Below are 14,498 nucleotides of genomic sequence, written 5' to 3'. Positions count from 1 at the left end.
GGAGAATCCCAGGGATGGGGGAGCCTGGTGGGCTGCTGTCTATGGGGTTGCACAGAGTCAGACACGACTGACGCAACTTACAAGCAGCAGCAGCAGCCTTTTTAGGACAACAGATTTGGATGCCAGTGTGACTATGGGAACTCCAGCTCTCTCATAGACAAAGTATACAATCATCTTTAATTTGTGCAACATGCTAGGCTTTGCCTCAAGAAGGCTTGGTGAAGGCGGCACTTCTGTCTGTGTTGTTCATTGCCCCATCTTCATCCCTAAGGACAGGGCTTGAATGCCCACTCTGTGGGCACTCAGTAAATGTTTGTTGAATGAATGATGAATGATGAAATATCCTCATAGCTGAAGAATGTCATCTTGTGTTTGATGTGCCATTTTGGCAATAGTTCCAGTTAAGCTGGCTGGTTAGCTCAGTTGGTTAGAGTGTGGTACTAATAATGGCAAGGTCGTGGGTTCGATCCCTGTATGGGCCATCAGGTCTACTTTAGGGCTTCCCAGGTGGTGCTAGTACTAAAGAACCTGCCTGCCAATGCAGGAGATGTAAGAGACACGGATTTGATCCCTGGGTCGGGAGGAGGGCATGGCAATCCACTCCAGTATTCTTGCCTGGAGAATCCCATGAACAGAGGAGCGTGGCAGTCTCCAGTCCATAGGGTCGCACAGAGTAGGACATGATTGAAGTGACTTAGCACACCAGTTAAGAACTTGAAATGTGTGCTCTTTATGAAAAGGCAACCGTTTACTCACCGTTGCCCCCCCTCCGCCCCCACCCATTACTGTTTCCATGCTCCCATACTCTGCTGCATGAGCCTTCCAAACAAGATGCCAATTCTCCATTTTCCTTTATAGAACAGGCCAAACCATTCATGTTGGCAATCATGTGCTAGTGAGTATGTTGTTACAAAATTTCCAAATCTTCTGATCAACCCACAGACTTTACTAATATAATAAATTCATTTTTTAAATGCATTTTCAAATCAATGTTTTCCATAAGAATACTGATTTTTGTTGTGTGGATTCAGAGAACAAATGGTGATAATATATGCTAAAATTAAAATTGGTCTGCCTCCTTTTGTAAACCAGAATCTTATCACTTCCCAGCTTACTTTGTCTCTCAGGAAGCTCAGAGGTAGGAGTTATGCCCACCCGTGCTTACCCTCAACTTTCTGAAACAGGGACTTCATCTCTGTTTTCCTTCATTACTTTGTTTCTTGAATATGAAAAATATATATGGTATTACGCTTTGTTGAAAGTAGCCTCAAATTCTTTTTGGTAGATGGGAAATTATAATTAATGAAAAGAAAAATATTTGACTGTTCACAGGTGCTTTTCAAAGCCTGCCTTCCATGATGCTATCAATGCCTCCATCTAACTCACTGGGTATGGACCCTCTTCCTGAACCCGATTTCTCCAGTGTAGAGGCACTGGGAAATAGAGGTGTTTTATGTTAGAACGTTAGCATTCAGCAGAGAGAGCCCTGGGTTTGAAGTCAGCAGAGCTGAGTTCTTATTACAACTCCATGAACTGCTGGAGTGACCTTGGACAAGTCATTTAACCTGTTTCTCTTCTATACATTGAGTATAAAGTCACACACTATACCAACTACCTTGGGTTCTCCTGATGTTGAGGTAAGACATGTTCACATGTTTTGTTAACAGTTACAGTTGTCTACACGTCTGTGTCCCCACAAGTCTATAACATTCTTTCAGATCAGGGACTGCATCTTGTTCATCTTTGTGTCATCAGGGCTTGGCTTGTTGACCTGAAGATGCGGAGGGCATTGAATGTGGGTGACACTAACTTACTCATTGTTTTCTTTCAGCAAAGTTCCTCTGGTGTCTGTTCGTCAATAAACCTTCATTGGTCAGCTGATCTTAACTGAATACTTTCTGCATGCTTTTTACTACCCCTCAGATATTTAACTGTGGAAGAAGTACAGAGGATAAACACAGAAAAATGAAAATGCACGCATGTGCACACATACATACACCACCCCATTATAGATTCCTAAATGTCAGAGGTCACAAAATAGTGGCTTAAGGGCTAAATCTGCCTTTAAATGTGCTTTCTTTGGCTCAAACATGAATTTTTAAAATGTAAACCAATAACTTAAAATCCAGACATGTGGATTTTGCTTCTTCGTGAAGTTGTAAACAGCTGGTCACACCAGGCCAGCTGCAGTGTTTGCAGGGACAACTCGCAAGGCAATGCTGGCCATTACAGGCATTTCCTTGATGGGCCAGCTCAGATACAGCCCTGTCAGTCCCCATTGTCTCTTGAACGCCAAGGTAGATAGGAGCTACTATTTTTGATCACATTTATTATGCTTGCACTTGGGTGGCAGCATTTACTGAGTACCAGGAGAAGGCAATGGCACCCCACTCCAGTACTCTTGCTTGGAAAATCCCATGGACGGAGGAGCCTGTTAGGCTGCAATCCATGGGGTCGCTAAGAGTCGGACACGACTGAGCGACTTCACTTTGACTTTTCACTTTCATGCATTGGAGAAGGAAATGGCAACCCACTCCAGTGTTCTTGCCTGGAGAATCCCAGGGGCGGGGGAGCCTGGTGGGCTGCCGTCTATGGGGTCGCACAGAGTCGGACACGACTGAAGCGACTTAGCAGAGCATAGCATAGGCACTATTCTACGCTCTTTGCTTACTTATTCATCTTGACTGTTGTTGTTTAGTTGCACAGTTGCGTCCGACTCTTTGAGACCGCATGAACTGTTGGCCTGCCAGGCTTCTCTGTCCATGGAATTCTCCAGGCAAGAATACTGGACTGCGTTGCCATTTCCTTCTCCAGAGGATCTTCCTGACCCAGGGATCGAACCCACATCTCCTGCATTGCAGACAGTCTCCTGTGTTACAGGTGGATTCTTTCTGACTGAGCCACTTTATATACCCAAGAATGACAGGTAGGGAAACTGAGGTGCAGTTAGTCTGTGGTGGGTCAGGATTCAACCCCAGGCATTGGGCTCCCAGGTTCTGGCTCTTCATTGCTCAGCTAGCTATATAATATCTTGGTGGGGAGGGAAGGATATAAAAAAAAAATCATACCTAAGAAGTGATTTTGTAGTTTTAAAGGTATAAAGAGTCATGAGTCCAGGCAGGTTAAATGTACCGTGCAGAGCCCTGGCTGGAGATCTGAGCACAGTCTTGGTTAACGCCCAGTGCAAGAGGGTGCAGACAGGAGACAGGCAGGAGGTGATGTGTGGCGGCAGGGGACTGGGAGCTTGGGTCTGACTCCCCAGGGAAGGGGATGGCCCTAGGCCTCTTAGGGTGGCCTGAGCTAAGGTCAAAGTCCTGTGACCCACGTGGTGTGGGATGAGTCGGCATTCTTATAGGAGTTCTGCTGAACTTCATTCATTGCTTTCACAATAGAAGAAAGTCGATTTTGAAACCCAGGTGTCCCTATAATACTGGCCTGACTGTTTACTTCTGCTTCGGTCCCTGAGTATATGAGCAAATACTTCAGGCACTACAACGAGCAGAAACTTGAGACAAAGCTTATCTTGTAATGCTGGGTTTTGCATCATATCCAGGGTGTGGTGTTACTTTAGAAGGCAGGTTCAATAATTACGTGTTTACGGATTGAGCAAACTCTGCATGTGCCTGGGAGGGCTCAGGATTTATACTTTTGGAGCCTAGGGAACTTATTTAGCTGGTCGGCAGGCTTAGTACCTGGATATAACAAATGGTCACGATATATTCAACACATTTATGTGTATGTATATGTATTTACATTGAATATTTATGTAACACCTGGTATTGAATCATATTTATTTACAAAATAGCCTAGGGAACCTTGGAGATAAGTGAATCAATTAAAGCTAATTAGGCAAGCCCTGATCATTGACCCACCTCATGTGTCCTCTCTTGTTACATATGATCTATTAAGTAGCACATTTTGTGTTTTTGATGTAGTCTAATGATATAATAAAGGGACAAAAAATGAATGTTAAAAGCATTAGGGTCACCAAAACTGCCTTCTTTAGAAAATAAGGATGGCTATTAAACAGTTACACTCTTTGTTCTCTTGCCCTATTATTATGTCTCTCTTTAGGAGAGAGATTGAAAGCATGTTTATTGCTCTGTTCTTAACCAGGCTTGTCAACTACTGCCATACAGTAAGTGTTTAAAGCATCTGTAATAATGAATTGCAGCCCACACCCCTGCCTCATCTCTGTTTCCCTGCTTTATTGCCCTTTGATAATTTCTTCCATTTCTATTTTTGCATTTTCAAGGACAACACAAGGCAGAATAGTTATATGATTCAGGACTTTTAAACACACTTGAAATATGGCAATCACTTGTTATTCTTGATAACAAACCTAAAGGCAAGCTTTCAAGCACTGACTTGTCTTCTCCCTCCTCATTCCAGCTACTCAGACTTAAAGAGAAGGACTTTGAAATTATCTGCTTAATTGGGTTGCATGTCACTGCTGTTGGTAAAAGTGGCTTTGGGATACAGGTGTTGGTTTTGGGGGGAGGGCTTTGCTGTGGTTTTACATGTCTTGTCTTCATTGCTTTGCTATCTTTGAGGACCAGGCAACATCCTTGGCTTGTTCTATTCCCTTCGAGGTTGATGCCATTTGAGTCTGGGCTTTCTTTGCTCTGGCTGTTCAGGTGTTCTGGACTTGATATTCTGCTCCTTTTGGAATGGACATCAGAGGTCCACATACAGGCTTTTGGTGCACTTAGAGTTATGCTAGGAGGAGCATGAAATGACTTCCCAAAGGATGTGGTTCCCACCCGCTTAAGAACTAAAAAAGGGAAGGTCATGGTTGGACCAGTAACCCATCCTACTTGGCTGTCAGTTTCCTTATCTGTAAAGTGTTAGAGTCAGACAAGATCATCTCTAACATCCTTTTCTGCTCAAATATTCTGAGCCAAAGCAGGCTGAGAACACATCTACACTGAGAATTCTGTAATTTTAATAATTTTCTGGAAAAGCACGATGGTGGTACCAGCTAACAAGACTGAGACAGAGTTTGCAGTCAAATGGAATTAAGGATAAACCCAGTTCTGCCAGGTTTTTTTTTTTTTTTTGCTCTGTAACCTTTAGCATATCACTTTTCTTTGAGGCTTATGTTTCTCATCTTTAAATGAAAATACTACTACCTACCTAGCAGAGTTGTTGTACAGATTTAATACATATATTAGCATGCATAACCGACACATAGGAGTCATTCTGTACATGGTGGAAGTTACTCTAATGACAGTAATCTTATGAGTATGTGGTTTGGGGAATATTTGAGGGTTTGGAATAGGTTCAGTCTAAGGAAGATGGCATATGGAGAAGTCTTTGAAGTTGAAAGAGTACTAAGGATGATTTTGAGGGTAGGGTAGCTGCTGAAGGAGATAATGCCAAGGATGTGATAAGAAACAAGTGAAGGGCACTGATGGGCAAGATCATTCATTCACTTAATTCCAGTACTTGCTACAGGTGTAGGTACTTTCAGTGAGATCATCTCCTTGTGATCAGTGTTGTTTTGTGCCTTGTCCAGTATATTATCTTCCAGACACAGAGTCAACCTTTGTGATTGAAGATGGTGGCACATTGATGACAACATGTCATGGACATGGACATGTCTGAAAAGACCAACTCAAGATAAAACCCAAATATATTCCAAAACCCAAAGATGGAGACTGTTTTTTATTTTGTAGCTACTGTCAATGCATGTAGAGCCTGTCACTTACTATTTCTGCTGACATCTGGATTCTTGAAAATTTCACTTTACTTTAGATCTTCTTAACCTGGACTCCTCTAGTCCAGCGGATTTTTTAAGTCCTTGAGATTCTTTGCAGAACTGCGTGTATATGAGCATGTGTGCATTCTGGGAGGGGTCAGACTTGAAAAAGCCAACAAAGCTGCTGAAGGTGACTAAGAAAGAATTAAAATGATTTTACAAGATGAAAAAATGATCTAACACAAACACAGAGAGGTCCCCAAATACTTGCTTGTTTCCACAGCTTTGATAGGTCCACACCTTCTTCTTTCCTCTAACAAACAATGCAATGGGTGAGTCTCTTTGGCAAAGTTTTCACATTTTCCAAGCAGCTCTTTATGACATGATCCGGAGTTGAATGGTTTGGAAGATTTCTGGTGAGTGGATGTGGAGACTTTGTGCTTTCTTCATTGTTCCTAGAAAGAGCAGTAACAATTAAAAAAAAATTTTTTTTTAAATTTCTTTAGGAAGACTAAAGACTCAGAGAATAAAGTTTCCAGGAAAAGAAATGAAAATGATTTTGACACCAGCAACCTAAAAGAGTAAAGTAAAAGTGGCAGGGTAATAAGATTTTTAAAGAAAAAGAAGGAATAGTGCTTGTTATCCAGATTTCGTTTACAAAGAGAGTTAGTCCTTTGTGTCCGGCTTTGCCTCCAGGCCAGCAGGGGCCACAGGGCCACTCCTCAAAGAGGGTTTGGGAACCTTCTCTCTTCCTCCTCCCCTCCTCTCCCCCTCCCTCTCCTCTCTCCCTGTCTTTTCTCTTTCTGTATTTCTGTCTCCTTCTCTCTCTCTCTCTCTCCCCCTCTCTCAAACACACACACACACACTCATCTTTAAAAGGCGCAACCTTCATTGTATCACCAGTATTAGGATTTGGAACATCTTAAGGACATGTTGACCCCCACAAATCTAAATTAGGAAAGGAAGTGAATTTTAGTTGAACCTGCTTTGAAAATACAGAACTTCTCTTTTAAGAAACAAGGGGAAATAAATAACTAGATAGAATTTCTTGAGCCTCTGTGAGGCCAAAGCTCCTGTTGAAGCTTTCTGATAGAGTCAAAAGCCCCAAATTCATCATTCACCAAATTGTTACACAGATACAATGATTCTCTTAGATACTGGCTGTGGAAGTTGCTCTTTAGATGTTTACTTTCTAGTCTGGGAGACAGATCTCACAAACATGGAACAATTAAGGAGAATAAAGTAAAGTCAGACTTCTGAGAAGGGAAAGCTTAAGTGGGCTGGAAGAATGCATCAGGTCAGCAACACACAAAAATTGATGTACTTCAGCAGGGGAATGGGTAAACAAAACTGATGGTTTCAAAAGATGGAATACTATTCAGTAGCCAGAAGTATTGAAATAAATCTATATGAGGCCACATGGATAAGTTTCAAAATATTGCTAAATGAATTTAAAGTAAAAAATAAAGCAATTTGTTTAGGATGTGTATAGCATTATGGTTTCCCAGCTGGTGCAGCAGTAAAGAATGTACCTGCCAGTGCAGGAGACATGGGAGTCTCTGGTTTGATCCCTGGGTAAGGAAGATCCCCTGGAGAAAGAAATGGCAAACCAATCCAGTCTTCTTGCCTGGGAAATCCCATGAACAGAGGACCTGGCGGACTACAGTCCATGGGGTTGCGAAAAGGTGGACACGACCGTTCATGCAAACACCAGCATAGCATTATACCATGTATGAAGAAAAACACATAAAATAACATCATTTATTCTTTGTGTGTGCGTGTGTGTATTACTTTCTGAAGACCTGGAAGGAAACACCTTAACTCAGAATCATGGTTACTTCTTGAAGATGGAGAAGGATGACAGTCAAAGTTCCCTTTAGTTTCATCTGTTTCATGCTGCTTTTGCATTTGGTGATTTCCTCTGTTGACTGGGAGTCTAGAGGCCCAGCTTTCTTCTGCAGGAAGAAGTTGAGGGTTTTGTAAAGATCTTGCCTTCTCCTAATACACCACATGACTTCCTGGTAGTCAGGGCCTCTAGTAGGTCTTTTCCATTTTTTTTTTTTTGGAGGTTTCCAGCAAAGTAATAAATGAAGAAATGCCAGAAGAATGTTACAAGCGCACTGTACATTTAAACTGTCTATGTTTAGCCGTTAAAGATGTGTGATGATGTTTCTTCAACCCTGTCTGGGTATCTCTCATAATACCATCAGAAGTCTATATTTTAAGTCCCAATTGTCCCCCTGCTGTGCTCCTCCAAGTGGCCCCAGGGAGCCAGAGAAAGAGCCTGTGTGGAGCAGGCTGATGGACTGACAGTGGGAGGCCTCTGAAGGCATACTCCAGGGCCTTTGGTCCTTCCCTAGGCTTAAATTCTCCCTTGCACCTGGCGTTTGTATCTAGAGGGAGGTCTTGCCTGCAAAATGGGTTGAGTTTCAGCTCTGTGTGTGTGTCCTAGAACATCAGATGGAGAAAATTTCACCTTTCCTATTACTACTGAATCCTGCTCCCACAACACTTCCTCCATTCAAGGCATTTAAGGTCAAACAGGCTTTTAGTACAGATTCTGGGCAACTCAGCCCAACTCTGCATCCCCCCATGTCCAAGGAGAATTGGGGCCAAATGGGGCTTATTACAGTTTCATAGGCTGTAAAATGTCCAATCGTTTTATTTTTTAAGTAGGAAATGTTTATCCTAAGAAAAAGTTGCAAAGGGGCATAAAATATTAAAACTTGCATCTATTTCACTTTATAAAATGGATTTCATCTTCAAGTCTTTTCACTTGGTGAAATTCTCATAAATATCTGGAGAATGTGATAGCCTTAGCCAATTGTGAGCACACTTCTGAGCCCTTTTGAAGAGGTTTGCTCCTCTGGTCTCCCTCTTTTTAATATTCTATGGAGAGTGGATGTCTGATCTAAAGCATTCTCATTATGACTTCACTACTAATCATTTGAAAGAATACATTCATCTAAACAAATACTACACTCCAAGGAGAACCAAATGCTAATGCACATTTTATTAGACGAAAAGACAAACAATATAATTATACTTGAATTTCAGGGAATCAAAGAGTAAAGCAAAACTGACATCAGAGCCCAGAGCCGGGTTTAGGTTAGCCATACATGCATTCACTTTTCCACGTTTGGAAAGTTTGTTCATTCAAGCTGAGGGCTACTTCACCAGACTAACAAAAAGGAAAATGTCTATCAGTTTTTTCTTTTGTTCTTTTCAGATCCTGTTCAAGTGCACACAGAACCAGCAGGTTCACCAGAAAAGCTATTGAGCGTTTGCTGGAACACATTATGCAGGGTAAATTTCTCCTGGAATGTTGCCAAGGGTTTTTTATGCTTCTGTGGTAGGCATTTCTGGAACATTGTCATTTAGCCAAGCAAAGAACATTTGCTTAAAGGATAGAAAATGTTAAAAAATTCTTGTTTGTTTAAAGGCAGGTTAAATAGCAGTATGAGCTTAGGGTAGGGCAGCAAAAAGCACTTATTTCTCTAAGTGATCTGATTAGGTTATTTAATTTTGGGAGGGGGGTTGGGCTGGTTGAACAGATTTGTAGCTTCTCCTAAAATAATTACATATTAATATTTTTTTTCTAGAAAGTGTCTTCCAGTGCTTAATTTTCTTTGATGTGATTTAGCTTTTTTTTTTCTTTATTTCAAACTGAAATTTTACTTTAGTGATTTCTCATGTTTATGTATATAGGAGCTACTAGTAATAGCTAAAAAAATTGGAAGTGCAGAGCACATGCTAAATTAGAATTTCTTTTTTGACTTATAATTTCAGAACTAGATCATAAAAAATTAAAAAGGAAAACATGAAAATACCTTTAAATTAGAGCAGATAATATTTTTAAAGGATTACAAATTGGAGTAGAAATCCAAAGTTCAAATTTTTTTAATTTAAATTAATTTATTATAATTAGAGGCTAATTACTTTACAATATTGTATTGGTTTTGCCATACATCAACATGAATCTGCCACGGGTGTACACGTGTTCCCAATCCTGAACCTCCCCTCCCACCTCCCTCCCCCAAAGTTCAAATTTTGACACATAAAAAAATATGACATAAACTGTCCCCAGAAATTATTTTCTAATGAGTATTAAAATCTAATCCCAAACCACCTCACTTTAACAAAGTTTCATTAATACCAAAGTTAGCATCAGATTCTCTGCAATACTTACTGATATGTAAGGGCTCTTGTTAAATGTGGCAAGGAAATATCCTAAATATAAAAGTTTGAATTTTGTCTAAAATTTGAATTTTATACAAATTTTATACAAAATTTGAATTTTATACAAATTTCATACAAAATTTGAATTTTATACAAATTTTATACAAAATTTGAATTTTGTATAAAAGTTGGCAATTTTGCCATTTGCTGGCTGTGTGATCTTGGGTAAGTTACTTAGTGTCTCTGAGATTCAGTGCCCTCTGTGTAAGACAGGAATAATGATACCTATTTCAAGGATCAGAGAGGTGTGAGGATCAGAGATATTTGTGAGGAGTCTCAACAGTGCCTAGCATCTTGTAAAGGCTTAAAAAAGTATACATTCCTTCCTCATCTTCCCCAATCCATTCCACCAGAATAAACCAATTTGGAGATTAAAATAGTCAAAACTGTGATCTAAGTTAGAATCGTGTTGTTTTAGTGTTAGGATATTTCTGGCTGCTTCTTTTCTACTTGGACCCTAAATATACAAGTGTCAATAAGCATTCTTTAACAAAGTTAATCTGTTTTTATTTTGATAGGGCTGATTCCGATACAATGCTTGGAGAACTAAATGACACGCAGGAGAGTTTTGTCTTTATAGGGCTGACTCTGTTACTGAAAATGTACTCCATGAGAAGTAAATACGGTGCTACTTTCACCTACTTAATGTTGAAGTTAATTCATAAGGAAAAATATGGCAATTCTCCTTTTATAACTAAATCCTATGGAATCTGCTGCCTCCTGTATTCAAGTTCGGGTTATGGTCTTAAACTTGGCTCCCTTCAATTGAGTTTTGTTACATACGTGGCATGTTCCCACAGCTGAACCTCCCATCGGTAACTTGCACCTGCAGTTCACAAGATTCAGCCCAGAGACATCTGTACTTCCTGGCCACTCAGGTACCTACAAGCTCTGGCTGTGGGCTTTCATGCCAGTTTCTTGGCCAGTTGAGACACTGCAAACATTTGGGCGTTCCAGTTTCTGCAACTTTGCTTTGGTTCTTTAAAAACAGCTCTTCCCCCAGCCCTGGCACATCACCATTTCTCTCCAAGGCACTCTTTGTAAAATGGGAAGGCTGGTGTCTGTCATTTGCATTCCAGATTGAAAAGAACAAAATCTAGACTTTCTGGCTCTCTCTCTCTTTGGAGTCATGACAAACTAAAGAGGATATGAGATGTATTTCTTTTTGTGTAAAATGCAGATGTTCATGTTCAATTTTCCTCATTTGCTTTGAGCTGTTTGTATAAACCATAGCCCCAGTTTTAATAGATACATGGAAGGTAGAGATACTGGGAGGAGAAGATGGTGATGTGGAAAAACTATTTCTTTCTCATTGCCATAAGACATTTAATTCCTGGAAAGAAAATTTTGTTGTTGTTTAGTTGCTACGTCATCTCTGACTCTTTTGCAACCCCATTGACTGTAGCCTGCCAGGCTCCTCTGTCCGTGGGATTTCCCAGGGAAGAACACTGGAGTGGGTTACCATTCCCTTCTCCAGGGGATCTTCCTGACCCAGGGATCAAACCCAAATTTCCTGCATTGCGTTAGGATTGTTAACCGCTGAGCCATCAGGGAAACCTAGAAAGAACATATATAATGACAAATAGAATGTCTTGATCTTTGGGCCAGAATCTGTGTTATGGATGTGCAGGTGTGCACATTTACAGCTGTCATAGCCTTGGTTTCTGTTGTTCTTCCCCCAGCACAGCACATTCTTTCAAGGTAAAGCAGCTTGATGATGGACCACGATCTTTGGATAAAGAAGAATAGACACAATAGGCAAATTCATAACAATTTCTTTAATTAAAAAACCCTTAAAAAAGAGAATATTAGGAAAGAGTGCGGCCAAAATGGCACTCTTCCTCAAATGGATTCTGGACTGAGGGATGGAGTTGGAGGCAGATGTGATATGATGTAAACGCAGGCTCTTAAATATTTAAAAATATTTTTGGGGAGGATAGTACTGAGAATCTATGGGTTAATGTAACGCCTTTTTTTTCCTTTCTTTTTAATTTTTATTTGAGTACAGTTGCTTTACAATTTTGTTTTGGTTTCTGCTGTATAGCAAAGTGAATCAGTTATCTGTGTACATATATTCCATCTGTTTTAGATTTCCTTCCCACTTAGGTCACCACAGAGCATTGAGTAGAGTTCCCTGAGCTATACAGTAGGTTATCATTAGTTATTAGTTATCCATTTTATACATCAGTATCAATAGTGTATATATGTCAATCCCAATCTCCCAATTTATCCCACCTTCCTGTTGTCCTCCTTGGTGTCCATACATTTTTTTCTCTATGTGTCTCTATTTCTGCTTTGCAAATAGGTTTAGCTGCACCATTTTTCTAGATTCCACATATATGTGTTAATATATGGTATTTGTTTTTCTCTAACTTACTTCACTCTGCTTTTTAACATTGTAAGTTTTGGTTAAGGTAAACCATTAAAATTTGAAGAGCATTTCCAACATCAGTGGTACTTCCCGCCTTCCCTCCCCACACCCCCATCTTCTTCCTTTCTTTTCTTCTTGCTTGTAATGGGCAGGAAACTTGCCTTCTTCAAGATGCTCATGATACAGTTAAGAAAGCCTCCAGGAAAAAAAAATGCAGATAGGCTAGAGCAGAAAGGGCTCTAGAGAAAAAATATATACCTGCCACAAAGGGAATTCAGAAGCATCAATCCAAAAGGGTTGCATGGAGGAGGTGTCTTGCAGATGACTAGACACACAGGAAGTGTGGAGGGAGTTGTGGCGATGGGATTCTGTGGAACTAGCTCAGGCAAGGGAAAAGAACAAGTGAACACTAATAATAATGAGTGCCTAGTACTTGAAAGTTTATTCTGTGCAGCCCCCTGCCAACTATTTTTCTTGGATTATCTCATTGAATTCTCACATATAAGTTTTAGGGTAGATTTTATCCCTGTTTTAATCAAGAGGAAATTGAGGCAGACCAAGGTTATGCTACTTCCCCACAGATACATGCTAGTGAGTGGGAGAGTCGGGAGCTGAACCCCAGAACCCTGGCTCTTACCGTCTTCAGAAAGTTGCTGCTGTTTGGGGAATATTGAGTGACTCGATGGAGGTAGAGTCCAGTCTGTTTCTTGTAGGTGTGGTGGGAGATGATTTCATTGTTATCTGGAGAGTAATATGTTTCCTAATGACTTCCCTGGTGGCTCAGATGGTAAAACATCTGCCTACAATGCGGGAGACCTGGGTTCAATCCCTGGGTCAGGAAGATCTCCTGGAGAAGGAAATGGCAACCCACTCCAATATTCTTGCCTGGAGAATCCCACGGATGGAGGAGCCTGGCAGGCTATAGTCCATGGGGTCGCAAAGAGTCGGACATGACTGAGCAACTTCACTCACTCACTCACTCACTCAATGACACATCTGGTCAGAATTTGCAAATGTTTTTTCTTTGGGGGATTGGGTAAGAGGTGAGGGGTAGGAGGTGAGGAGTGGGAGGGTGTAGTGAAATTTCGGTTTTTAAAATTAGTTCATTTTTATTCTTTTGCTTATATTAGTATGGAAGCAAAAATTTCCTTAAAATGTCCTCCATTTTTCTTCTAGGTATGTGTGTTTGTGAAAGGTAACCTGGAGGTAGCCTGGATGGGGGTGGGATGGTAGGGTGGAGGGGTGGAGGGGGTTGGGGAGGTTAGCATACTTGGAGGCAAGGGAAATGATTAGGAGACCCTTGCCATCTCAGATAAGAGACGAGTGATGAAGATGAAGATGACAGTTACTGTTTAACTGAGTACTTACCATGTGCCATTACATCCTCATTTAATCCTCACAGTGGTCTCATGAGATCATCATACCCTCAATGTACAAAAAGAAGGGATTGAGGCTCCCAGAGGTTAAATAACTTGACTAATGTCAGATATGCAGATGACACCACCCTTATGGCAGAAAGTGAAGAGGAACTAAAAAGCCTCTTGATGAAAGTGAAAGAGGAGAGTGAAAAAGTTGGCTTAAACTCAACATTCAGAAAACTAAGATCATGGCATCTGGTCCCATCACTTCATGGCAAATAGATTGGGAAACAGTGGAAACAGTGAGAGACTTCATTTTTTTTGGGCTCCAGAATCACTACAGATGGTGACTGCAGCCATGAAATTAAAAGACGCTTACTCCTTGGAAGGAAAGTTATGACCAACCTAGATAGCATATTCAAAAGCAGAGACATTACTTTGCCAACAAAGGTCCTTCTAGTCAAGGCTATGGTTTTTCCAGTGGTCATGTATGGATGTGAGAGTTGGACTGTGAAGAAAGCTGAGCGTCAAAGAATTGATGCTTTTGAACTGTGGTGTTGGAGAAGACTCTTGAGAGTCCCTTGGACTGCAAGGAGATCCAACCAGTCCATCCTAAAAGAGATCAGTCCGGGGTATCATTGGAAGGACTGATGCTGAAGCTGAAACTCCAATACTTTGGCCACCTCATGTGAAGAGTTGACTCATTGGAAAAGACCCTGATGCTGGGAGGGATTGGGGGCAGGAGGAGAAGGGGACGACAGATAATGAGATGGCTGGATGGCATCACCGACTTGATGGACATGAGTTTGGGTGAACTCCGGGAGTTGGT

At 40.9% G+C, this 14,498-nt stretch overlaps 1 long non-coding RNA gene and 1 other non-coding gene across 2 annotated transcripts in view; both read left to right on the top strand.

Moving 5' to 3' along the window:
• LOC138988222 (uncharacterized) overlaps positions 1-14,498 on the top strand; it is a 238,916-nt gene that overhangs the window by 40,280 nt on the left and 184,138 nt on the right. The gene's annotated exons all lie outside the window — the stretch shown is intronic.
• Positions 409-482, top strand: TRNAI-AAU (transfer RNA isoleucine (anticodon AAU)). The gene has a single exon. It is a non-coding gene; the product is annotated as a tRNA-Ile (tRNA).

The sequence above is a fragment of the Bos mutus genome, chromosome 6 (genome assembly GCF_027580195.1).
Source record: "Bos mutus isolate GX-2022 chromosome 6, NWIPB_WYAK_1.1, whole genome shotgun sequence".
Lineage (NCBI taxonomy): Eukaryota > Metazoa > Chordata > Mammalia > Artiodactyla > Bovidae > Bos > Bos mutus.
This window is presented reverse-complemented; position numbering and strand designations above follow the sequence as displayed.